Source organism: Erpetoichthys calabaricus, chromosome 3 (assembly GCF_900747795.2).
Source record: "Erpetoichthys calabaricus chromosome 3, fErpCal1.3, whole genome shotgun sequence".
Taxonomy (NCBI): domain Eukaryota; kingdom Metazoa; phylum Chordata; class Cladistia; order Polypteriformes; family Polypteridae; genus Erpetoichthys; species Erpetoichthys calabaricus.
The window spans coordinates 63,448,248-63,474,781 of NC_041396.2; the positions used below are offsets into that span (position 1 = coordinate 63,448,248).

The window sequence follows — 26,534 nt, forward strand, 5'->3', positions numbered from 1 at the left end:
GACTTTATTGAAAAGAAACTGAATGTGCAGCCGTGCTATTTAATGACACTTGCCTAACTCATTTCAGAAACATTCTAAAGGGGAAGACTAAACAAAGCTCCTTGGCCAGGTTTCTATTGAAAAGCCCTGCAAATGAAAGTGATGAAAGCGTGGCAAAAAAGAAAAAAACTAGTGAAGAAGAAAATTAAGTTAAGCAAAAGTGAAGTGAAAGAAAAAACATTACAATATGCTAATCGGCTTTGCCAACGTCTGTTTATTTCTTTAGATTCTCTTTTATGTATTAGGTTTTATTTTGTTTGTATACAATATTTGTTCATTATAAATACATTTTTCTTATGTTGAAAACATTTAACAAAAAATTGGGGTGTTTTTTTTGGGGGCTGGCACGAATTAATCTCATTTCAATTAATTTCAATGGGGAAAATTAATTTGAGATACAAGCATTTTGACTTACGAGCTCGGTCATGGAACGAATTAATCTCGTATCTCAAGGTATCACTGTATATATATATCTATACTAATAAAAGGCAAAGCCCTCACTGACTGACTAACTCACTCACTCACTCACTCATCACTAATTCTCCAACTTCCCGTGTAGGTGGGAGGCTGAAATTTGGCAGGCTCATTCCTTACAGCTTACTTACAAAAGTTAGGCAGGTCTCATTTCGAAATTCAAAGCGTAACGGTCATAACTGGAACCTCTTTTTTGTCCATATACTGTAATGGACGGGGGCAGAGTCGCATATCGCGTCATCACGCCTCCTACGTAATCACGTGAAACGCCTTGGGGCCGATCTGGAAGAAGGTAGTGCAGCGCCTTGATTTAAACCATTCCATGTCTTGGTGGGTTTAATACTGTGTAAGCATACATATTAACACATGTGCAATTAAACGTGTGTATTTACGGGGTGATTTCTCAGGCTTAAAAGCTCGCCTTTTATTAAAAAAGTAAATGCAAACTGTTTTCATTCTGAAGGGCACAAACCACGTTGGATTTTGTAATGATAGTTGATTAGATTAAGGTTTATTAAGGGATACTTACAGAATGATTAGTAATGCCTGTGAATGCCGATGCAAGTAGGAGAATGGGCGTGAACTAAAGAACGAGTAGTAACTTGTACAGTAAATGTCTCTAAAGTCTGTCTATTAAAAAGTTATTATATCTTTCAATCCTGTGTATTGATTAAACTACGAACCTAACAAGATCACTACATGGTGTCAGAAGTGGCGGATTGGAAGAGGAATGTGAAGAAGAGGTTCAGCTTTTGAACGAGTCTTGTGTCTGTGAGTAACCCGAAAACGTGGTCAGAAAGCGCTAAGACGTTCTAGCAAAAGAGAAAAAAAAATATGGAAGGATTACAGCCCCCACCAAATCTCCAGTTAAAGGGAAATGTAGCTGAAAATTGGAAAAGATTTAAACAGAGATTCAAGTTGTATCTTGCTGCGATTGAAGCAGATAGGAAAAGTGAAAAAATGAAAGCGTCTATGCTTCTACATGTAATTGGCGAAGAGGCGCTAGAGGTGTATAACAATTTTCAGTTTGAACAACATGGAGACAATATGAAATTGAACAAAATACTTGAAAAATTCGAAACATATTGCAACCCAAAGCGCAATGTGACATTTGAGCGGCACAAGTTTTTTACATGTTTCCAGAAAAGCGGAGAAACAATAGACCAGTATGTGACGGAATTGCGTAATAGGAGCTGTTCTAAGAAGAAACCGTCGAGACATCAAAGGACCAATAACCTCTAATCAGAACACTAACACCAGCGAAACAAATATTAACGAGAAAACAAGTATAAATCAGGAAAGAACATCTCAACTGCAAACACAATTAACCAGAAGATCAAAACGTCAAGTAAAACCACCAGAACGACTCATTGAGACATGTTGAGGATTAAAGCAACATTTTCAATTAAGAAATGCTGAATTCCTTTAACAGTTGTGCTTTTTATACATAGTTTGAATGCTGGATGTATGCCTGAAATGTTCTGGATAGTTCAGTTGTTTGAAGTGATAAAGAATTAAACGTGTGCATTTACGGGGTGATTTCTCAGGCTTAAAAGCTCGCTTTTTATTAAAAAGTTAAATGCAAACTGTTATCATTCTGAAGGGCACAAACCACGTTAGATTTCAGCCGTTAAACGCGCAAAAATGTCGGTACACCAGATAAATAAGCGCAACATATTATCAGTTGTATTGTATGCTTACAATACATATAGAAATGTGTTAATCGTTAACTAATAGTATCGGATGGTGTTTTTCGACTCGCGCCTTGATTTAAACGATTGCATGTCTTGGTGGGTTTGCGTAGCTTATTATCAATATCTTTACACCTCTTTTTAAGACTTATTGACTGAAACGGGCTTTCACGAAAAAAGTTAGGGCTTTGCTACAGGATACACCCTCCACAAGTTAAGGAAGTAAAAATAAAAGTATATATTTCTGTTTTATTTAAACCTTTTAAGTTCGTATGCATAGCCCCATTTGGCTGTTTTAGTTTTTTTTTTTCTTTCTTCAGTAATATTTAATCTCCTTAAAGAAAAACAACATATGCATTTTACTTTTTTTGTATCTCTTTAGTAATATTTTAGTGTAAAAGGATAACCAGTATTTAAACCTTTTATGTTACTTTATAAAGTTATTTTACACAATGTTGAAAAATTAATAAGAAAGCTACATATTTTGGCAGCTGCTGCTTTAATTTTCAATGAAATGAAAAAAGCTCTCCAAGAGAAAACCTCAATGAAGAAGAAACAGTTTGCACTATCTAAAAAGGAGAAACCCTCATTTATAAAGGTTTGCTGCAGATGACTTAACTGAAAATAAATGAATAGTTCCTATGTGTATAATACATATTTATCTATTTGACTTATGCCTTTATTCCAGCAACTTGCAACATCTGAGGTACAATTTGTTACATTACTTTTGTTTTTTGCAGCACAGGCAGGTGAAGTGACTTCCTCAGTGTCACACAGTGGTGTCAGTACCAGGATTTGAACTGACAAGCTCCGGGTTTGCTGAAATATTACTGAAGAATGAAAAAAAACGAAAACAGGCAAATGGGGCTATGCATACAAATGTCCATCCATCCATTATCCAACCCACCATATCCTAAATACAGGAGCCAATCCCTGCCAACACAGGGCACAAGGCAGGAAACAAACCCCGGGCAAGGTGCCAGCCCACCGCAGGGCGCACACACCCACACACACGGGACAATTTAGAATCGCCAATGCACCTAACCTGCATGTCTTTGGACTGTGGGAGGAAACCGGAGTACCCGGAGGAAACCCAGACAGACACAGGGAGAACATTCAAACTCCACACAGGGAAGCGAACCCAGGTCTCCTAACTGGCACCTTTCACTGCGCCACCATGCCGCCCGCATACAAACTTAAAAGGTTTAAATAAAACAGAAATATATACCTTTATTTTTACTTCCTTAACTTGTGGAGGGTGTATCCTGTAGCAAAGCCCTAAGTTTTTTCATGAAAGCCCCTTTCAGTCAATAAGCCTTAAAAACAGTTGTAAAGCTAAACTTGCAGCACCACTATTCAATTACACTTGCCTAACGCCTCTCCTAAGGGGACATACTGTGGGATCTAGGCATCAATCAAAGCACCAATCACAGGCCCGATTCGAAAGCGGGAAGCTGTGATTTGTCGTCTCCCTCCCATGTAACAATCACAGCCCGTGTTACGACGCACTATGTATGTATGTATATATGTACATATGTATATATACACATACAGTGCATCCGGAAAGTATTAACAGCGCATCACTTTTTCCACATTTTGTTATGTTAAAGCCTTATTCCAAAATGGATTAAATTCATTTTTTTCCTCAGAATTCTACACACAACACCCCATAATGACAACGTGAAAAAAGTTTACTTGAGATTTTTGCAAATTTATTAAAAATAAAAAAATTGAGAAAGCACATGTACATAAATATTCACAGCCTTTGCCATGAAGCTCAAAATTGAGCTCAGGTGCATCCTGTTTCCCCTGATCATCCTTGAGATGTTTCTGCAGCTTAATTGGAGTCCACCTGTGGTAAATTCAGTTGTTTGGACATGATTTAGAAAGGCACACACCTGTCTATATAAGGTCCCACAGTTGACAGTTCATGTCAGAGCACAAACCAAGCATGAAGTCAAAGGAATTGTCTGTAGACCTCCGAGACAGGATTAGAGAAACAAATCTGGGGAAGGTTACAGAAAAATTTCTGCTGCTTTGAAGGTCCCAATGAGCACAGTGGCCTCCATCATCTGTAAGAGGAAGAAGTTCGAAACCACCAGGACTCTTCCTAGAGCTGGCCGGCCATCTAAACTGAGCGATCGGGGGAGAAGGGCCTTAGTCAGGGAGGTGACCAAGAACCCGATGGTCACTCTGTCAGAGCTCCAGAGGTCCTCTGTGGAGAGAGGAGAACCTTCCAGAAGGACAACCATCTCTGCAGCAATCCACCAATCAGGCCAGTATGGTAGAGTGGCCAGACGGAAGCCACTCCTTAATAAAAGGCACATGGCAGCGCGCCTGGAGTTTGCCAAAAGGCACCTGAAGGACTCTCAGACCATGAGAAAGAAAATTCTCTGGTCTGATGAGACAAAGATTGAGCTCTTTGGTGTGAATGCCAGGCGTCACGCTTGGAGGAAACCTGGCACCATCCCTACAGTGAAGCATGGTGGTGGCAGTATCATGCTGTGGGGATGTTTTTCAGCGGCAGGGACTGGGAGACTAGTCAGGATAAAGGGAAAGATGACTGCAGCAATGTACAGAGACATCTTGGATGAAAACCTGCTCCAGAGCGCTCTTAACCTCAGACTGGGGCGACGGTTCATCGTTCAGCAGGACAACGACCCTAAGCACATAGCCAAGATATCAAAGGAGTGGCTTCAGGACAACTCTGTGAATGTCCTTGAGTGGCCCAGCCAGAGCCCAGACTTGAATCCGATTGAACATCTCTAGAGAGATCTTAAAATGGCTGTGCACCGATGCTTCCCATTCAACCTGATGGAGCTTGAGAGGTGCTGCAAAGAGGAATGGGTGAAACTGGCCAAGGATAGGTGTGCCAAGCTTGTGGCATCATATTCAAAAAGACTTGAGGCTGTAATTGCTGCCAAAGGTGCATCGACAAAGTATTGAGCAAAGGCTGTGAATACTTATGTACATGCGATTTGTCAGTTTTTTTATTTTTAATAAATTTGCAAAAACCTCAAGTAAACATTTTTCATGTTGTCATTATGGGGTGTTGTGTGTAGAATTCTGAGGAAAAAAATGAATTTAATCCATTTTGGAGTAAGGCTGTAACATAACAAAATGTGGAAAAAGTGATGCGCTGTGAATACTTTCTGGATGCACTGTATATATAATTTTATATATATATATATATATATATATATATATATATATATATATATTGTTCTTTATTTCGCCTTATACAATTTCTTTTATTAGGAATTTGTTAGTTTTTGCATACCCCTTGAGGTCAGAGCGCAGGGTCAGCCATTGTACAGCGACCCTGGAGCAATTGCAGGTTAAGGGTCTTGCTCAAGGGCCCAGCAGAGTAGGATCTCTTGGCAGAGACGAAGATTCGAATCAGCAACCTTCTGGATACCAACACAGATCCTTAGCCTCAGAGCCACCACTCCGCACCTTTTATTTTATATTTTATTCACTTCCATCAGGTTGAAAGGGAAGCATGAGCAAAACAAACTGTTTATAACACATCAGTACCAGCAAAATGGCCACTTTAAAAATGAGAATATAAATTTTCTGTCTGATAAGCCAATTCAGAAACACGTGCTATTTTGCCTTACCCAGTTCACAACCATCACCAACCCCTTTCCTTCACTTTTTCCTTTATTTTCACTTACAATGTCATACAAAACAAACAGCATGACCCACTGAAAAAGCAACTAAACTTAGCCTTCCTTCACTCCAACAGCCGACAGAGCTGCCTTATGCTCAAGGATTCTCTGCAAAACAGTAAGGAAATAAGTAAACAGATACATACACTGTATTTACAGACAGCATCTAAGCAATAGTAAATATAAAGCAGCTTAAATCCTTTAGCAGTTTCTATCTAAGCTTATAAAAAACAAACACAAAACAAAATTAAGCTCTTTTGACAATAAAGAGATGAAAAATAAGCCAGTGTAATTTATTAAAACATTTTCTACACACCTCCAAACCCAAAGCTTTCACTGCATCACAGCATGCATTTCTAAATCCTACTTCCTTAGCTTAGAAATACACTGTGTTAAAAAAAAATCAACTGCTTTTTAAGTACAGAGATCCTGAAACACAAGTTCATTTTCATCAAGCAGGACAAACTATGTTAACACTTCACTGTTAGGCTGATCAAATTGTTTAATTACAACTAAACAACTACTTCAAACCACAAAAGCAATCGTAACCAAAACTAAGAAATCAACCATATAAGAAGAGTTATTAAATCACTAAACTGCTTTTGCTATATTTACAGAAGGTAGCAAAAATCTTCCATGTCACTGACAGTTATAAAAGCTAAGCACCTCCAATCTTACCTTACAGAACTTACTGATGTCTATACTCCAGAGCACACACTGCAATACCAAATTTTCAAAAACTAATACCACCACTGTAGGAGTAATAGTCCCCAAACTCAGAAAAACATCCTGTTATGGCACTCTGTGAAGAATGGACTGCATATATTCTCACCAGAGTATATATGGCTATATAAATATCAGCATTGCTGGTTTGTGATTTTTCTTAGGGGTTTGATTTTTTTCAAAACATTTTCTACTGTAAATTTAACAGTTTGTCTGAAGCAAGGGACATAAGAGTTGCTCATGAGAAAAACACTTTGACCAAAGGTGTTTGGCTACAAAACAAAATTACAGGAAACTACAGCCTTGTGAAAACAAAGGTTTAATTTGATGGAAAGTGTGGAATCTGCAAGTATAAAAATTAATTCTTCTTTACCTCATTCTGTTTATCCCACCTAACCCCGCAGTTAGACAGTCATTGTCCCATTTAACCAAAAAAATCCATCCATCCATCCATTTTCCAACCCGCTGAATCCGAACACAGGGTCACGGGGGTCTGCTGGAGCCAATCCCAGCCAACACAGGGCACAAGGCAGGAACCAATCCCAGGCAGGGAGCCAACCCACCGCAGGACACACACAAACACACCCACACACCAAGCACACACTAGGGCCAATTTAGAATCGCCAATCCACCTAACCTGCATGTCTTTGGACTGTGGGAGGAAACCAGAGTGCCCGGAGGAAACCCACGCAGACACGGGGAGAACATGCAAACTCCACGCAGGGAGGACCCGGGAAGCGAACCCAGGTCCCCTGATCTCCCAACTGCGAGGCAGCAGCGCTACCCACTGCGCCACCGTGCCGCCCAACCAAAAAAATGTACAACTCAAATACAAAGATACAGATATGGATACACTACTGGTCAAAAGTTTTACAACACCTCAATTATTTCCATATTTTCTTCTAATTTTATCAGTTGAAATGCAATGAATAACCTAAAATAGTGAAAAGGTAATCAGTAAAACACCAAAGGTTTAAATTTAAAGTTTGGGCTTGCAAAATCTGAAAAAAGGAGATATCAGAATATTACAAATGAGTTTTCTTCAGGGAACAACTAAATAGGTTACAACCTACAGATGTTCTGCAGCAATTAAAATAAATTAGACCTTGCAAGTTGAAACAACCCATTTGCACAGGTATCCCAACTTCTGTTGATTATTTAAAAACCCTCCTTCTGTCTTAAAGCAGAGTTGGAAAAGACTGTGTTACTACACTCTGAAACACTACTTGGACAATATTCCAATGATAATGGCAAGAAAACGGCAATTAACATATAAAGTGAGACAGGGCATTATTATCCTTAGAAGTGTAGGCCTTTCATTTTGAGAAATTGCAAAAAAGTCAAAGTGTCAGTGAATATGGTGTCCTACACAATACAAAGGCAATTGGAAACTGGAAGAAATTCTGATAGGAAGATCTGGCAGACCCAAAGTCACAACCCAATCAGAAGACAAGTTTCTGTTGGTCACTAGCTTGTGTGATAGGCACCTCACAGCACAATAGCTTCAAGAACAGCTTCAATCATAGCTTAACCGTAGTAAAAAAAAAAACAAGTCTCAGTTTCTTCTTTGAAGAGGAAAATTTGCACTGTACCGGCACTTACCCATTTGTGCTTTGCAAACTGCAGCATAGCAGCACATCTCAGTCTAACCTCAAAGGCACACCCCAGTCTCCCGCAATATTGCATAAAATTTACCACCAACAGCCCCTGTTCTCTACCCTGTTCTTTGAAGTATATGTTAATAAGGTCAACTGTCTAATCTTCAATTTGTATTTTATACTGCATTGTGAGGAGGAATAAGAAGCTGGCAGGATAGGGAGTACTGCACATACTCAAGGAAGCCACTTGCTAACCACGTATTCTTTGACCTTTGCCAAACTTTCCATTGTTAAATTCACATTGCATTTTCCAAGCAGCTCGCCACTTTGTCTCTTTTCCTCTGTGCAGGGCAGCTGCCCTTCTTCCTTCACCAGTAACTCCATTTCTCTGGATGATTACAGCTTAACACTAACAGAAATTTTCATGTTTTTCATTAAAATCGGTACCTTTATTAATCAATACACCATTAAAACGATTTAAAAATATAACCAAAAAGTGTTTCTAATGACTACTACTGCTTGAAATGATTGATTTATGTTTTTTAACAATGTATTTTTGACTGCAAAGCCCCATTTTGTAACATTCTATCCTTCCAGTGTCTTAATTGTAAACTACCTAAGCTTTTACCAATAGCACCTGATGACCTCGACTCTCTTGGTTCACTGACCTTATTTGTGTTTCTGTGTAGGTGAGTAGTAATTTTCTCAAACTAAATAAGGAGAAAACAGAAATCTTGGTGATTGGCAAAATGGAAATAATGAGGATATTAGAAATAAACTTGATCCATTAGACTTAAAAGTTAATACAGAGGTAAAGAATTTAGAGGTAATTACTGACTCTGACTTAAATTTTAAATCACATTATTGATCAGACCACTAGGACAGCATTTTTTCAATTAAGAAATACAGCAAAAATTAGATCCCTTTATTACTTTGCAAGATGCCGAAAAATTAGTTTACGCTTTTGTTTAATCGGCTAGATTACTGTAACACATTCCTCTCTGGACTACCCAAAAAAGATTTCAATCGATTGCAACTAGTGCAGAATGCAGCTGCCAGAATCTTAACTAGGAAAAGAAAATCCGAGCACATCTCTCCAGTTTTGATGTCACTACACTGGTTACCTGTGGCATTTTGAATTGACTTTAAAATTCTACTTATGGTTTACAAAGCCTTATATAATCTCTCTCCATCCTATATTTCGTAATGCCTCTCACCTTACAGTCCTAAATGTAACCTTAGATCTTCAAATGAGTGTCTGCTTATAATTCCAAGAGCTAAACTTAAGTGGTGAGGCAGCCTTCTCCTGTTATGCACCTAAAATCTGGACTAGCTTACTGATAGAAATTTAACAGGCAAATATGTTGGAGCATTTTAAAAAACTTCTAAAAATCCATTATTTTAATATGACTTTCTTATAGCTTCATTTTAGTGTAACCCTTACATTCTGTATATGCATTTAATTATCATATTTATCATGGTTTCGCAATCCGTACTAACCCATACTTTCTCTGATGTTCTTTTTCCAGTTTTCTTTTTGGCGATCTGCACCGCCACCACCACCTGATCAAAGCACCAAGCAGTTCCTACACTGATGGATCGAAGATCAGACGTCCACATGACTATCATCGTCTAATTCAGCTTATATACATCAGATTTCTGATACAATTCAGAGTCCTGCCACGTGCAAAAGTTCGCTGACAACACTGCTACCGTGGGCTGCATTAGGAATGGGCAGGAAGAGGAGTATAAGAGCCTAATCAAGGACTTTGTTAAATGGTGTGACTCAAACCACCTACAACTGAACAACTGGATGATAAATTGGACTGGACTGCCAATACTGATGCTCTGTGTAAGAAAGGACAGAGCCGACTATACTTCCTTAGAAGGCTGGCGTCCTTCAACATCTGAAATAAGATGTTGCAGATGTTCTATCAGACGGTTGTGGTGAGCGCCCTCTTCTACGCAGTGGTGTGCTGGGGAAGCAGCATAAAGAAGAGGGACGCCTCACGCCTGGACAAACTGGTGAGGAAGGCAGGCTCTATTGTAGGCACGGAGCTGGACAGTTTGACATCCGTGGCAGAGCAACGGGCACTGAGAAGGCTCCGGTCAATAATGGAGAATCCACTGCATCCACTAAACTGTATCATCTCCAGACAGAGGAGCAGCTTCAGCGACAGACTGCTGTCAATGTCCTGCTCCACTGAGAGACTGAGGAGATCGTTCCCCCCCATCCCCCCCCCCCCCCCCCACACACACTATGCGACTCTTCAATTCCACCGGGGGGGTAAACGTTAAAATTATACAAAGTTATTGTCTGTCTGTATACCTGCATTGTTATCACTCTTTAATTTAATATTGTTCTTTATCAGTATGCTGCTGCTGGAGTATGTGAATTTCCCCTTGGGATTAATAAAGTATCTATCTATCTATCTATCTATCTATCTATCTATCTATCTATCTATCTAATTCGTCCACGTTAAGCCTGAAAACCACAAGGACTGATTTCGATCATTTATGTTAGGTAGAATGCCCAGTGGGGGTTGGGCAGTCTCGTGGCCTCGGAACCCCTGCAGATTTTGTTTTTGTTTTTTTCTGTCATCCTGGCCATTGGACCTTACTTTATTCTTTGTTACTTAGAACTACCTATTTTTATATTTTACTTTATTCTTTCTTTATCTTCTAAAGCACTTTGAGCTACACAATTTGTATGAAACCGTGCTATATAAATAAATGTTGCTGTTGCTGTTGTTATCCTTACTTAGTCATCTATAAATGCTGTTTATTAGAGAAATGATTTGCATTAGCACTGCTGAAATGTGTTATTCTTTTCACTTGGGTTACAAGATACTGGTATTCCTGAAGTTCTGTGTTCCTAAAATAATGTGTTCAAAATGACCAATATGATACAACATTCCCCAAGAATTATGTCAATTTTCTGTTTTTCTTTTTTGAGAAGAATGAAGGATATTCCATGCAACTGAAACTAAAGATGTTATATAAAGGTGTCTATTGCTGCCTTGAGAGAAGAGGACAAATTGGATCTAAATAGAACAGGGCAGAAAAAGAAGAGGAAGTCCAGATGCTCAACTGCAAAAGAGGATAAGGACATCAGAGTCTTTAGTTAGAGGAAACAAATGCCTTACAGGCCCTCAGTTGGCTTCTTCCTTCAATACATGCCAAATACCAGTGTCATCTGCAACAGAGAAAACATAATTCTAGGATGCAGACCATAACATATTCTTCCAGTTATCTTCTGTTCAGTGTCTGTGTGTTTTGCCAATTGTAACCATTTTGCCAGTTTCAGACACAGCATTTTCTTTGACACTGTACCTCTAAGGCCATTATCCCGAATTTGACTAGTAGTAATTTGACTGGTAAAAACATTATTTATACTTTATTAATCCCAGGGGGAAATCAATTTTTCCCTTGCCTTAGTTTGCTCTTTTACTGCAGCTCAAGAGTGAAGTTGCTTACTTACTTAAGGCTTACTACATACTAAATCTTAAACCGAAATAGTAATTAAATGGTAATGAATTTCTTCTGTTATCAATGTCCATTGAAATTTGCTACCATATGGCTGACTTAACCTTCAATGTTAGGGACACTTTTGTTAGCTGCTGTTGCATTCACACTGTTCTCACTAGCTTCTAACATATCTTGCACTTTTTATTCTCATTGGCAAATATGTTGGCAAAGGTTAACCAAAACAGCAGTCTGTAGTTTAAAATATTAAGTTTTATACATCAAATATAAAGAAATAAACACTCAAAAGTGTTTTAATCCCACATGTTATTCCTCAGGCCTCTGTGCCCTGCATTGCAAAGAATTACACTGGATTCTATGAGAAGGCACATCTCCAATTTATCCCATGTTTCAGTCAGCTGGCTATGGCCGTATGCATATTCTTGTCATTTCATCATTATGCAAACACACACACAAGCCAAACAAGAAAATGACTTATACATTGTACATGATCATGTTGGCCAGCTAGCAACAGTGCAGAACAGAAGATTAAGTACTATGGGATATAAGGTAATTAGCAGGCAGCCTAATTCACATTCTGGCACAATGAGCCAGCCAGAAACTAAAAATGGTAAAAAAAAAAAAAATGCAGTTCAACATAAAACAAAATAATCCTATTGATCTTATTTTAAAATTGTACTTTATAGACATGTTTCACCTCAATTCACAAGTAGATTCCAAGACATTTTAGGTTAGATACTCTGAAAGATAAAAATGTAAACATAAGGATATCTCAACCATTTTGTATTTAGTTTTGTATTTAGATACAATCTATATTGGATTGTACTTTAATTGAAAAGTCATCTTTCTACTGTAGAGTGCATGAAGCATTTTTACTGTTCAGTGCAATAATTAGTCAATATTTCCCAAAATGATGTCTTTTTTCATGTTACTATTTTGTTTGAATCACTCATGCCATTGGAGGATCAAATCTAAACTCACACATGCACTGACTACACAGTCTAACCCCCCAACCCCTGGACTTCCTTCTATCCGTCAACGGTGCAATATCCAATATCTAAATGGTACTGATAATAACTGTGTAATATCTGTATACTGTACAATATCATTACTCTCAGGGTCCAACATCCACTACTCACTGCACATGATCATCATTATTGTGCAATATTTAAATTATGTGCAATAACCCAATAGGGCAATAGTTATTTATTCTTTCCAGTATTTAAATAATGTGCAATAACTCGATTTAGTTGTTATTCTTTCCATTTGTATATAGCGTCGCAGAACTTTTTTTGCAGCTTTTTGCACATTTGTTTATTTGTTTATTTACTTGTTGTGTTCTACATATATGTCTGCACTGAAGGAGCTGCTTTTAATCTCATTGTACATGTGTATAGTGACAATAAAAGGCATTCTATTCTATGTTTTAAATCACTTTCCCAGAGTGACTCTCCTGGCCATTTGTTAAATTGCTTGCGAATTTCCTCTTGGGGATTAATAAAGTATCTATCTATCTATCTATCTATCAAATGTCTAGAAACATATTTGCATTCAAATGTTACATTTTTACATTCATGCATATGTTGGCTGTCAATGTTATTGTTAAATGTTCTTCAAAATCTAGATATTCATTTCCTTACTTAATTTATAGTCATTTTGTTCAATTTTGATAATAAATTATTTGGTGCTGTATTTTACAATATAATAATAAAGTTTTTGGCTTCTTCTCAGTTGAGTATACAAATCAAACTTACATCTGAGTATCAGGAAATAAATCCAGTCATTATCAATATCAAATGATGAAAAATATATCATTATAACATTTTTGGCCATATCACCCAGCTCTAACATTTTGATTATTGTGTGACAATGTTAGACACCATATAATACTGTATCTTTTATAGAAGTCTTGCTTAAGATGTTTAATTTTTGTCTTCTGCATTATTAGCTAGTCAGTACAGAAGACAAAATTAATGACTTCTACAAAATTAAATGTTAACAAAAATTCCTGTACAGTGATCCCTCGCTATATCGCGCTTCGCCTTTCGTGGCTTCACTCTATCGCGGATTTTATATGTAAGCATATTTAAATATATATCGCGGATTTTTTGCTGGTTCGCGGATTTCTGAGGACAATGGGTCTTTTAATTTCTGGTACATGCTTCCTCAGTTGGTTTGCCCAGTTGATTTCATACAAGGGACGCTATTGGCAGATGGCTGAGAAGCTACCCAACTTACTTTTCTTTCTCTCTCTCTTGCGCTGACTATCTGTGATCCTGACGTAGGGGGTGTGAGCAGGGGGGCTGTTCGCACACCTAGACGATACGGACGCTCGTCTAAAAATGCTGAAAGATTATCTTCACGTTGCTGCCTTCTGTGTGCAGCTTTTAAGTATGCTGCACGGTGCTTCGCATACTTAAAAGCTCAAAGGGCACGTATTGATTTTTGACTTTGTTTTTCTCTGTCTCTCTCTCTCCCTGCTCCTGACGGAGGGGGTGTGAGCTGCCACCTTCAACAGCTTTGTACCGGCGGTGCTTTGCATACTTAAAAACAAACAGCCCTATTGATTTGTTTGCTTTCCTCTCTGTTTCCTTTGAAGAAGAAGATATGTTTGCATTCTTTTAATTGTGAGACAGAACTGTCATCTCTGTCTTGTCATGGAGCACAGTTTAAACTTTTGAAAAAGAGACAAATGTTTGTTTGCAGTGTTTGAATAACGTTCCTGTCTCTCTACAACCTCCTGTGTTTCTGCGCAAATCTGTGACCCAAGCATGACAATATAAAAATAACTATATAAACATATGGTTTCAACTTCGCGGATTTTCTTATTTCGCGGGTGGCTCTGGAACGCAACCCCCGCGATGAAGGAGGGATTACTGTAGTTCACTTTTCATATAAAAATTGATTACATTGTAAGCATATTCCCCAGTGCATCAATAAACAAATACAACAAATGCATGGTAATGATCAAAACAATTTGTAGACTGAACCAAGCCGATTAACATTAACAGGAACAAGTGCAGAAGGGATCAAATTGGTAAACTTAAAGCAAAACTAAATGGTGACCGTATGGAAAACATGAAGTTTAACCTTTAAATGATCAATTCTTATACAGTGGCAAGAGTAAGCATAGCAATATGACACAAGGTGGTCATCCCACATCAGCAAGACCTCTCTCAAGCAGAAGTTTCATGTCAAACAAAAGTTCCAATATATGCTATCCAATTTAGCATTGATAATCCACTTCACACACAAATCTTTAGACTGTGGGAGGAAACCCTCAAGGATATAATAGGGAGTCCAAGGACATGAACCTCAGTCTCCTTACTGTGAGGCTGCAGCACTACCATAGTGCTACCTGGCCTTTCAAGTGCCACCTGTCCAATCCAAATGTAATCATTAGTTGTTTTTATACATCCAGACAGTAAGAAACATAATACATAAGAAACAGATAGCAAATAATGAACTAACAAAACAATGCAAGATAGACAGACCCAGGGCTGGTTCTAATTTCTTAAGAGTTACAGGTAGTGTAGTCAGTTTAAACTGCAGAATGCAGAAGACTGCAATGGACATAATGGAAATATGTTTTCAGACAACAAAATAACATAAAATAAATGCACATCTTAATACATAAAAACAGATACATAGAAAAACTGAATGGTATTAATAGCTTACATTTTTCAAAATATGGCTCAATATTTTTTCTGTACTAAGAGATAATTTAATAAACAATTAATATCCGATTATTTGATTACTTACTTAATGTTGATAATTAATCTCCTGTATAAGTTTTGTTGCGGAAGATAAATAAAATCAAGACAAAAAAAAAACAAAAAACATACAGGTAAAACTTGCAGGAGTAAAGCAAGCTACCATCTTTGATATGCTACAACCACAGTGTAAACCAACACTAAGATCACTCTTCTCAACTACTAACTGTGAAATATCACTGTAGTTTTCTATGATTTCAAGATGAAAAATTTTTCTGGGCCTCAGGGCCATGAAATTGATACATCAATAAACACTGTATTTTTTTTTACATTCACTGCAAATAGCCAAGGATTTCTTGTCAGTCAGTCAATGAGTCATTAAGGGACATGTCACCTTTTACACAGAGACTAGCTGCGCTACCTGTCTAAGACAGGTTGAAATCTACGTAGACCTGAGACAGACACATGGACGCTTTTATTAAGATAGATACAGTTGTGCTTGAAAGTTTGTGAACCCTTTAGAATTTTCTATATTTCTGCATAAATATGACCTAAAACATCATCAGATTTTCACTCAAGTCCTAAAAGTAGATAAAGAGAAACCAGTTAAACAAATGAGATAAAAATATTATACTTGTTCATTTATTTATTAAGGAAAATGATCAAATATTACATATTTGTGAGTGGTAAAAGTATGTGAACCTCTAGGATTAGCAGTTAGTTTGAAGGTGAAATTAGAGTCAGGTGTTTTCAATCAATGGGATGACAATCAGGTGTGAGTTTTCACCCTGTGTTATTTAAAGAACAGGGATCTATCAAAGTCTGCTCTTCACAACACACGTTTGTGGAAGTGTATCATGGCACGAACAAAGGAGATTTCTGAGGACCTCAGAAAGAGAGTTGTTGATGCTCATCAGGCTGGAAAAGGTTACAAAACTATCTCTAGTTATCTCGAGTTTGGACTTCACCAATCCACAGGTCAGACAGATTGTGTACGAAATTCAAGACCATTGTTACACTCCCCAGGAGTGGTCGACCAGCAAAGATCACTCCAAGAGCAAGGCGTGTAATAGTTGGCAAGGTCACAAAAGGCCCCAGGGTAACTTCTAAGCAACTGAAAGCCTCTCTCACATTGGCTAATGTTCAAGTTCATGAGTCCGCCATCAGGAGAACACTGAACAACAATGGTATGCATGGCAGGGTTGCAAGGAGAAAGCCACTGCTCTCCAAAAAAAAACATTGCTGCTTGTCTGCAGTTTGCTAAACATCAGCTGGACAAACCAGAAAGCTATTGGAAGAATGTTTTGTGGACGGATGAGACCAAAATAGAACTTTTTGGTTTAAATGATAAGCGTTATGTTTGGAGAATGGAAAACACTGCATTCCAGCATAAGAACCTTATCCCATCTGTGAAACATGGTGGTGGTAGTATCATGGTTTGGGCCTGTTTTGCTGCATCTAGGCCAGGACGGCTTGCCTTCATTGATGGAACAATGAATTCTGAATTATATAAGAGAATTCTAAAGGAAAATGTCAGGACATCTGTCCATGAACTGAATCTCAAGAGAAGGTGGGTCATGCAGCAAGACAACGACCCTAAGCACACATGTCGTTCTACCAAAGACTGGTTAAAGAAGAATAAAGTTAATGTTTTGGAATGGCCAAGTCAAAGTCCTGACCTTAATCCAATCGAAATGTTGTGGAAGGACCTGAAGCGAGCAGTTAATGTGAGGAAACCCACCAACATCCCAGAGTTGAAGCTGTTCTGTACGGAGGAATGGGCTAAAATTCCTCCAAGCCGGTGTGCAGGACTGATCAACAGTTAACTGCAACTAAACGTTTCCGGTATTGCTGCAAAGGGGGGTCACACCAGATACTGAAAGCAAAGGTTCACATACTTTTGTCACTCACAAATATGTAATATTCGATCCTTAATAAATAAATGACCAAGTATAATATTTTTGTCTCATTTGTTTAACTGGTTTCTCTTTATCTACTTTTAGGACTTGAGTGAAAATCTGATGATGTTTTAGGTCATATTTATGCAGAAATATAGAAAATTCTAAAGGGTTCACAAACTTTCAAGCACAACTGTATGGGCTTCCAAAGGGAAACAATATTACATGAAGACCAATAAAAAAAGGCTACCATACCTTGATGTCTAGCAAAACAACATTAGGAACATTGCTATCAGGAATGCACATAACAGTTTTTTATTGCTGAAATGTGACATAGTGAATGCACATGCAATCATGTTCATCATTTAATTTTTATGAAAAATACCTACAGTAGCCAACAGATCAAGTACCAGTTTTGTTTATTATAAACTCTTATGATGACTTAAGTTGGGGATTCTACTTGAGCCTGTTGGCTGAAAAAATGTTTTTTGAAATCATTTCATTAGGAAACATAGGAATTTATTATTTAACGTGTTTATCTTTATTTTTAGCATTCCTTTTTATTTGGGTAATGTTACACTCTCTGCAATCCATCATGGTTTCACACAATAGCAAAGTGTGAATATTTGATATGTTTCAAAGGCTGTATTTTTCCAACTTTGTCACAAACTAACCCATCACACTATATCTGATCATATCTCATTGTCTCATTCTACGTGAACTAGTGCCATCTTTGTATGATATCATTATCCTTGTATCATGAGTCAAGCTAATAATTCAAACCCCTAGAGTGCACCTGTCAGAGTAATTTAAACTGATGACTTTTGTACATTAGGGCATTTTATTTACAGCACATAAGTGGATACTTAAAAAACATTTTATCATTGTGTCTATACCTAAAGAATAGCGAATGAGAAATACATGATTAACAGTTTCACTTAACAGAAAAGGTGTTGATGTGTAGCTCTTTTTACTTGTGTACATAACAATGGACTTGCATTTCCTATCCAAAACTAGTTACTTTCTTGGTTCTAAAGCTACAGCCATAGGCCCTGGTCTAAGTTGGAAGAGCAAATAAATGAATGGATATCTGTTTTCATAAGGCAGGTCACAAACAGTAAAAATAAAACCAGTTAAATTATCAATTAACCCTCAGGTACTCTTGCTAGCAAACAAATAATAGTTTATTCACAGCTGTAGAATCAATACTGAGAAATAGAACAGCAAATAAAATGACTACATCATCCTACCTAATAAAATAAAATATTTTGGGATGTTTAAACATAAAAACTGCTAAAATGCAAATACAAGTTTTATAACAGGATTTCTCAAAAATGTTCTGAACCTTTATCTGTTTTGAGCAACGATTGTATCTCAAGGAGGGGTCAAAGCCCAATCAGTAAGCAAAAAAACATCCTGGAGGAGAACCAGTTCATTACACAGCACTTATAAAACATCACTCAACTGGAATCAACTGTCAGTTTTTTTCGAACAAATTATAAATTCAACGCACCCAGGAATTTTTCCTTAACGATATGTGAAATACTACAGAGGAACCATCCAAGCCCAAAGTTAAAAAAAAAAAAACCAAGAGGTTTCAATACCCACTAAACATAGGGCCACACTACTCCATGTTCACAGTATAGCTTTTTTTTATATTTTCAATACCTTATTGTATGTTTACTAGGAGGTACAGTACATCAAAATATATTTTTTTTTAACTGTGTAAACCTAAAAGCTAACCATATACTGCAATAACTGTACATCAGTTGATTAAACAGATGTTTATCATGAGTCTTTTTTATTTCTATTACAAACAAATGTAATAAATGTTAAGTGTCAGTAATACAAAAGCAACTGTATCATTTTTATACTATCAACCACTTACTTTTATTAAATGGGATTTTTAATTTGGGGCATCTGAGCCTCTGAAGTAACCTTAGTGTGTCATAGGGTATCTAAATGCTGAGATAAAAGAAAAAATCCATAAGCAAACCAGCCGAGAATACAGTAAAAAAAAAAGGTTGACATTCCAATTTAAGAATGAGGAAAATTTGATACTTCCTTGTTATAAAAACCATGACACACTATACTGACAACCAATTTCTAGAAAGAGGTAAATTTAAACAAAAGGCATAGCTGGCCAATATGATTTTCCCCTGTTGCTCTATTCCACCTATTGTGCCATTCTGTTCTCTCCATTTGATAACACCTCCAGGTGTGCTTATGTGAGCATCACATATTGCAAAATATTTGTTAAAGAATTTCACAAACTGCCTGCTTAGTAAAAGCATAGCATATGACTAAGAAAACATGCTACTATGATGCATTAGTGGAAGGGATTTTCAAGCCTTTAGTCTGCAATTTCCTTCAAAGACATGTTCTTGCTTCAAATGCCATACCCCCAGGAGCTCTCTAATTATTAACTCACATTCATGCATAATACGAAATTCAACTATGCTCCAATACTGGATCCTGTACTATTGTTTCTGATATTTACAGGAGTCAGTCTTTGTCATCATACAATATGCTACACAATGAAAGTAAAAAAAGCTAAAATTTGTAGGTTTCACTAAGCACTTCTGAGTAACATCAAAGTGATGGTACAATCAGACAAGCCCTAATGACCAAAAAGCAGAATGCTGGTATTCATTAACATAAAAAAGCAAAGTACTAGAGTAGGCTGAATTAATAACATGTTAAATTATTTAGGCAGCGTCAAGAAAATGGGAACTCTGTTGCCATGCATATTACACATTTCTAACCATAATTCACTTCCTACACCATTAAATTACCCCATGTTTGTGTGGGTTGTATTAAGATACTAAACCCTTGTCTTACCAAGTAAGATTTATACCACACCTCCTCAAAGAAAATGCTTTATATATGGGTAGCCAGTTCAAATTCCATTACTGCCCAAAGGAAAGTTACTTTGTTGGGCACTTCAGTAAGGCCCTTAACCTGAAAATTGCTCCAGGGGCAGTGTACAATGGCTGACTCTGTGTTCCCCCTAAAGGTCATACGAATAGATCCTTGGGGAATTATCAGAACATCCAAAAAAAAAAAAAAATTATCATATATGTACACACACTGTATATGTGTGTGTGTATGAGGCTTGGGAAAATTAACACATTCATTTTTGCGATTAATGTGGCCTGTTTAACTCGTTAAAAAATATTGTCAAATCCAGGGCCAACAAAGAGGCAAATGCCTTAGGCAGTGCCTTGGTCAAGACAGCATTTTCATGTACCATATTTATATATTACTTGTAAAAATTGTATGAAATAAAATTTTAAGTTAAAGATTTAAAATTTCATATTACATCATTCAGAACGATACACCACATGTCAACATGTAGCACTAGTGTTTATTTTCTTGATTTATACATACTGATGTAGGTGCAGGGAAGTGGAAGGAAAGGCAGTGGGGAGGGGGGTTTATAGCAGTCCTGGTGCAATTCTAGAGAAAAGTTGCAGAGGTAAAAAATTACGCTCTTTTTTTTCCATTTCATGTTTCTGTAATAAGATTGATTCAATATCATATTACATAAGCGCTCTAAATAAGTTATCTTTGAGTGGCACTGAAACCAAAATAAGTCTCTAGTACCTCAGTATTAACTCGTCAGTCTGCCATGTAGCTTACAGTGCTAACTGCCCTAGACAAAACTCTACAAAATAAAAGTGCAATGATTACTCCTACCTATTATTCCAGTTTGCAGTATCTTCTCTAATTTATGCCAGGAATGCAACATAACCATCCAAGTAATGCACGGTGTCAGTTTTTAAGTTAAGACAGCAGCTACAGAGATCTTTTTTTTGTGTGCCAGGTACAAAGGTGTAGGTGGAGCCGTGTGCTCTCACCTTTTTTCTGTGGTGGCATGTTTTTGTAACCCAAAAAATCCCAAGGCTCACCACGATTTCACTAACAACAAAACTATTAAACCTCTTAGATGTGTTAGACATTCTGAAGGGGCTGGACAAAGGGGTGGCAAAAAAACAGCTTGGAGATCACCATTTGCAAGCATAGTGCTTGTGTAGAGTATTCAAAGCCAACAGCTGTTTCAATCGTTTTATTACTTTGACATGTCTGTGTCTTATATGCTATGCCAATTTGAGAACTAATATATTGGCCTCGTTTTCTTGTTGCCTTCTTTTCAACTTGCCTTTTCAAATTTAGGATATACTTGATCAAGTAGTATTTTGTTAAAACTTCACATTTAAGGTGATTGTTTAAGTTTAAACTATGCCATTTTTTTAATTTCTTTGTGACGATTCTACATTAAATTTTTTGATTCAGTTTATATTTACTTCATGATTTATGAATTAATTTTATAATTACGTTTTAATTTTAGATGCAATGAATAATGATTAATTACATATATTTATGCAATTAGATAATTTTTATTAAATTCCCAGCTCTAATATTTTATATATATATTTACATGCATACATACAAATATATATCTTACCATGACAATGACAGATAAATGCAAATGTATTGTACCACATGGTCTATGGATATAATTCTTTGCAGATTCTGAAAGCATCAAATGTCTCAGATTAAGGTGTGCTTCTGTATAGATACCTGTGTGCATGCAATCATTTTCTTTTATTTTTAGATAATACAATTTGGAAAGAGTATTTGTTGCTTAGTTATTCTAAAGCTGTGCTATATTGTTCTTATTAATACAGAATAATTACACATATTCAAACTAAATAGTAGTTGAAATCCTGCAGTGGGCTGGCGCCCTGCCCGGGGTTTGTTTCCTGCCTTGCGCCCTGTGTTGGCTGGGATTGGCTCCAGCAGACCCCCGTAACCCTGTAGTTAGGGTATAGCGGGTTGGATAATGGATGGATGGAAGACAAATCAAACTCATTAAGCTCAAAATTCAATGCACTGTGAATTTTATGTTAACTCTATGGAAAATGTGGCTCTGCTATGACATTTTTTCATTGAATTACTTGTTGGAGGCATTATCACACAGTGGTCTCAGTGGATCCTAGGTACTGTTCTAGGTAGTGAGTATGAATTCTAGTCTGGTCATGATTTCAAAAGATAAGAGGCAATTTCATGACTCTAAACTGGCCAATATAGATGGGTAAGCGAGTGCATGTGTGCCCCTGTGATAGGCTGAAATGCAGGAAAAAACCAGGCACTAGGAACCAGTCTGTCTTGCTAGACTAAGCTCCATCTTCCCACACCCCTGTTCTAAAGTAAGCAGGATTATTGGATGGGTGCAATAAGTAAATTTTACTTTTCTGTGTATAAGCCATCTGGAATCTATTTCTTTGTTCTCTTTTGATGTTCTAATGCTTAAGGATGTGCAATACTTTCTCTGATATCAGTATACTAAATTTGACAAGCAAAAATTGTAACAAGTCTTTTGCAGTATATTGGAACACATACACAAACAGCCAGATTCACTATGTATATGACCAGCATGCTATGCCATATCTGCCACCATCCTGTTTCCAACTGCTCAATAAGGATGACATAGGATGACATATGAACCATGCATTTTTTGATGAGCTTCATGCAAAGCATCACCTGATCAGGATGAATACTACTAAGAAGTGGGCTGCACAGTTTGTTTAAACTACACATTAAATGACTCGTCTTAACAAGACTAAATGCAGAAAGAGGAGGTGATGTATGTGTACATATAAACATCTGTGTGGCTACATTTACTTAAGAAAATGACACCACCAAAATAAATAAAAATGTTAAGATTGTGTTTTTCACGGATGCCATTACTTTAATATTAATTCAACTTCTTCAGCTCACTGCACAATAATCCTTTCTTAAAGTTTTCTTGAAAATCAATAACCTACCAAACAACATTTGAGGGAACATTTAGAGTTGAAACCACAGCTTATGACCGTTCTTGGACCTAATGAATGGTTCTCTATTCTTTGAATGTTGACTTTAATTCTTGAATATCAAATGTATTTACTCAAAAGAATAATTGACCTCTAATGACTGTATACATTTTTGAACTAGGAGAATAAGCATAACCATCTATTACTGTCATCCTCTCTATATATATCACCTTAATCTTAGCAATGTCAAGCAAGTCTAGGCAACAGTGACATAACAAAAAATACAAGTAAACCAAGTCATTTGACATTAAACTAACAATTTATATTCACAACAAAGATTTTACAGTTGCTCTGGCAACTCTATGGCCTTCTACTGTGTGGGCCGCACAGTCATGTTTTTGCCTTTGATACAGAGTACAACTCTGAAGTTTCACGGTGCATACATTACATCACTTGAATTTGTAAAGGAACAACAACAAAGCTATCAAATTAACAAAGAAACATTGGTTACAAGTTGTCAGGTACTATTCAGTAAAGGTCTAAAACCACACAAAAATAGAAATTACAATTAACACTTCCTTTAAAGTTTTCAGAAAGGTCAGTGGCTTCTCGAACACACCATCTTAGTGCCTGATGCAATTTTGATAAGAAAATTATCTAGTCCTTCATTTTCCTTTAGAAATTCTCAGGATGAGAGTTGAGAAAACACCATTGTCATTACTCACAAAGGTTAAAAAGATGATTAGTATCACCACCAATCGAAACAAAACTTATACTTTACAACACTTTCAAGATGGGAAAGTGACTTGACAAAACATGACTTTATATTAAAAAGAAAATCATTCACTTAATTTATTCCATTAAATTAAGTAAAATACTTGGACCAACCAAGAACAAGGCAGCACATGCATGAATATGTACAGGTTAATCTACTCAACAAAAACCAAAATATGAGACTGGTGTTACACTAGAACATGTACTGTAACTACCATGTTATTAATTAATAAATTATTGTGTAATATGTGTTTGAGTCCTATTTTATTTGAATATGCTAGCTAAGCAAGAAATTTGACCAAGCACTTTCTACATAGTTAACAGAAATACAGGTAATGGGACAGATAGTGCAGGCTTTAGATCAGTGGTATCCATCCATATTATGTAGCTTAATGAGCTGTACAATATAGTTCCTCGAGCATATACAGAAAAAAAATTGTATTATGTTTTTGATTTGTTAATACACAACAAATAATCCTACAATACACAAATGCTATTTTACTAGAGAACACATATAGTTAACACTGTTGTAATTGATTGCGGTGTATCAGTACTTGACGAGCATCTATGAAAATGTAGTTGTGCATCCCTAAAGAGATAAACCATGTTTAACAATACTGCAGCCCGCTACACATATACGTGCCCAAAGTTTCTCAATATTTACTTGAGGCATTACCGCGCAAAAATTATCATGAAAGTGGTAATAACCGAAACAGTATGTGAAAGCCTTGTGTAAAGAGAAAAGAAATGCCTTCCGCTGAGCACACTGTCAACGCCAAACTGATCGCGGAGTTAACTGCATTCCATTCTGTTAAAAAAATGCTTCTTTCGATCCCTACGCACAAGCTGCCAAAAATAAAGACAGGCACATCCGTTGTTCCTACTGTTTAACCCAGCCCTTTCGAACGTTATAAAGAGTGGAAAATGAACTTCACAATTCTAAACGATTGTTTTGTTCTCCAATTGGTTAGAGCATGATACAAAAAAGAACAGATCAACTGTTTATTTGTAAAGTGCAAAGAGGTTCGAGTGGATGACTATTCCTTTCTATCACTCATATTAAGAGTAAAGTAGTAAAAGAGCTACAATCAACATCTTTACTCACAAGAAAAAAGGCAAACCCATCTGGAAAAAAGCAAAGTGACAGCTGTCAAAATACAGGCGTGTGCATCCCACAAGTCCGCCTTTGCCTGCAGCAAAGCCAACCCCAGAGAAAACCATGTGCTGTTTACTAATATTTCAGACGTAAAGACGTCTGTTTTAAGAAAAACTGTATAAAAAAAGAGTAGCGGGTCGTGAAAATATCAGCCAATTTGCAGGTGATTGTCAGGAGCAGAAACAACTCACTGAGGGGGAGGGGGAAATGTCCCACTTTAGGGAAACTCGGAAGCCTTAGCTTCCATCTCTAATGCACACATATGTAAACAAACTACAATAAATCCACACCTGAAAGAAATTCCAAAAAAAAAAACAAAGTTTAGCAAGTCAAAGCAAAAAGGCGCTGCATTTTACACGTTTCTGCCTACTTGCTAAACACATCCTTTTTTTAATTTGGTTTTGCTTTTTACGAAGCAACTCTGCCCTCCCACAAGCAATGTCTTGCACCCGAAGTTAGTCTATTAAAGCAGCAGCTCCCTTCTAAGAAATCAAACTTTCAGCATTTGCCGGCTCCGCAGAAAATATGGACGATGAGAATCTGCCCTCCGACTTACTAATTAGGCACCTGCATAATGCTGAAAAGAAGACTTCGCGCGGATGTCAAAAAAAAGCACGTTCAGACACCTACTCACCAACTTACCGACTACTTTCAGCTGAAGTCGCAAATGGGCTTTTTTCCCCCGTTAGAGATCCACAGAAAACGTACTTCCCAGGCACCGAGCCGCTCGTCCGCTTAAGAACTTAGGATGTGAATATGTTGAATGCTGAGGTAAAAGTGAATTGTATTAACAAATGGCAACTAAATGTCACTGCACAACAGTAACGGAAGGACCACAAAAAGTCTTCAACGGAAAAAGTAAATGCAGTGAAGTCGCTTTATTCTTTCCTTCTTGTGTATTGATACTTTATTGCCAACTGGTCTGAATGGAAGTCTTATTATTTCAATACGCTCTTCACAACAATGCTGTAGGTCTTATTCCATTTTAGAAAAGACGAGGCGCCCAGAAAGAGCTGAAGACTATGTTTCTTATTAATGGAACGTTCCAATTTCTTTACACCATAGGGGAATCTGTTTTGGTCGACGTTTTCTTTTCCAGGTCGTTCAAATTTACTTTCTCTTTTGATATTATAACACAGTCCTTCATAAACTTTACAAAACGTTTTGTATGATGCGGGTTCGATCCTTCCTAACCCTTATGAAATACGTTTATCGAAACCTCCCCACAACTGTTTTAGTGTATTCCACCGCAAGTATTTTGTACATAACCACAGGCGAGTGAGAGAAGACAAGGAGGCAGGAAGTTGGATGTATCTGTATGTTCGGCGGGTTGGAAACTGCCATAGATCCTTAAAGCTGTATAAGCCATAAGGAATGATTTGAATTCACTACTTGTTAAGACACTATTCGACAGCAGTCACCCGCGGAGCTTGGAGAATTAGAAGTGTTCGCGACGGGCAGTCTTACTGGTTTCCAAATGTAAAACGGTTCT

At 37.1% G+C, this 26,534-nt stretch overlaps 1 protein-coding gene across 3 annotated transcripts in view; it reads right to left on the reverse strand.

Moving 5' to 3' along the window:
• LOC114648067 (hippocalcin-like protein 1) overlaps nucleotides 1-26,055 on the reverse strand; it is a 205,577-nt gene extending 179,522 nt beyond the window's left edge. For 2 of the 3 annotated variants that reach the window (XM_028796870.2, XM_028796869.2), the window contains exon 1: nucleotides 25,685-26,055. The gene's annotated coding sequence lies outside the window, so the exon portion shown is untranslated. Of the gene's footprint in view, nucleotides 1-25,676 lie in introns of all 3 variants that reach the window. The other variant, XM_051924927.1, reaches the window with a different exon arrangement.
• Nucleotides 26,056-26,534: the final 479 nt, after the last annotated feature.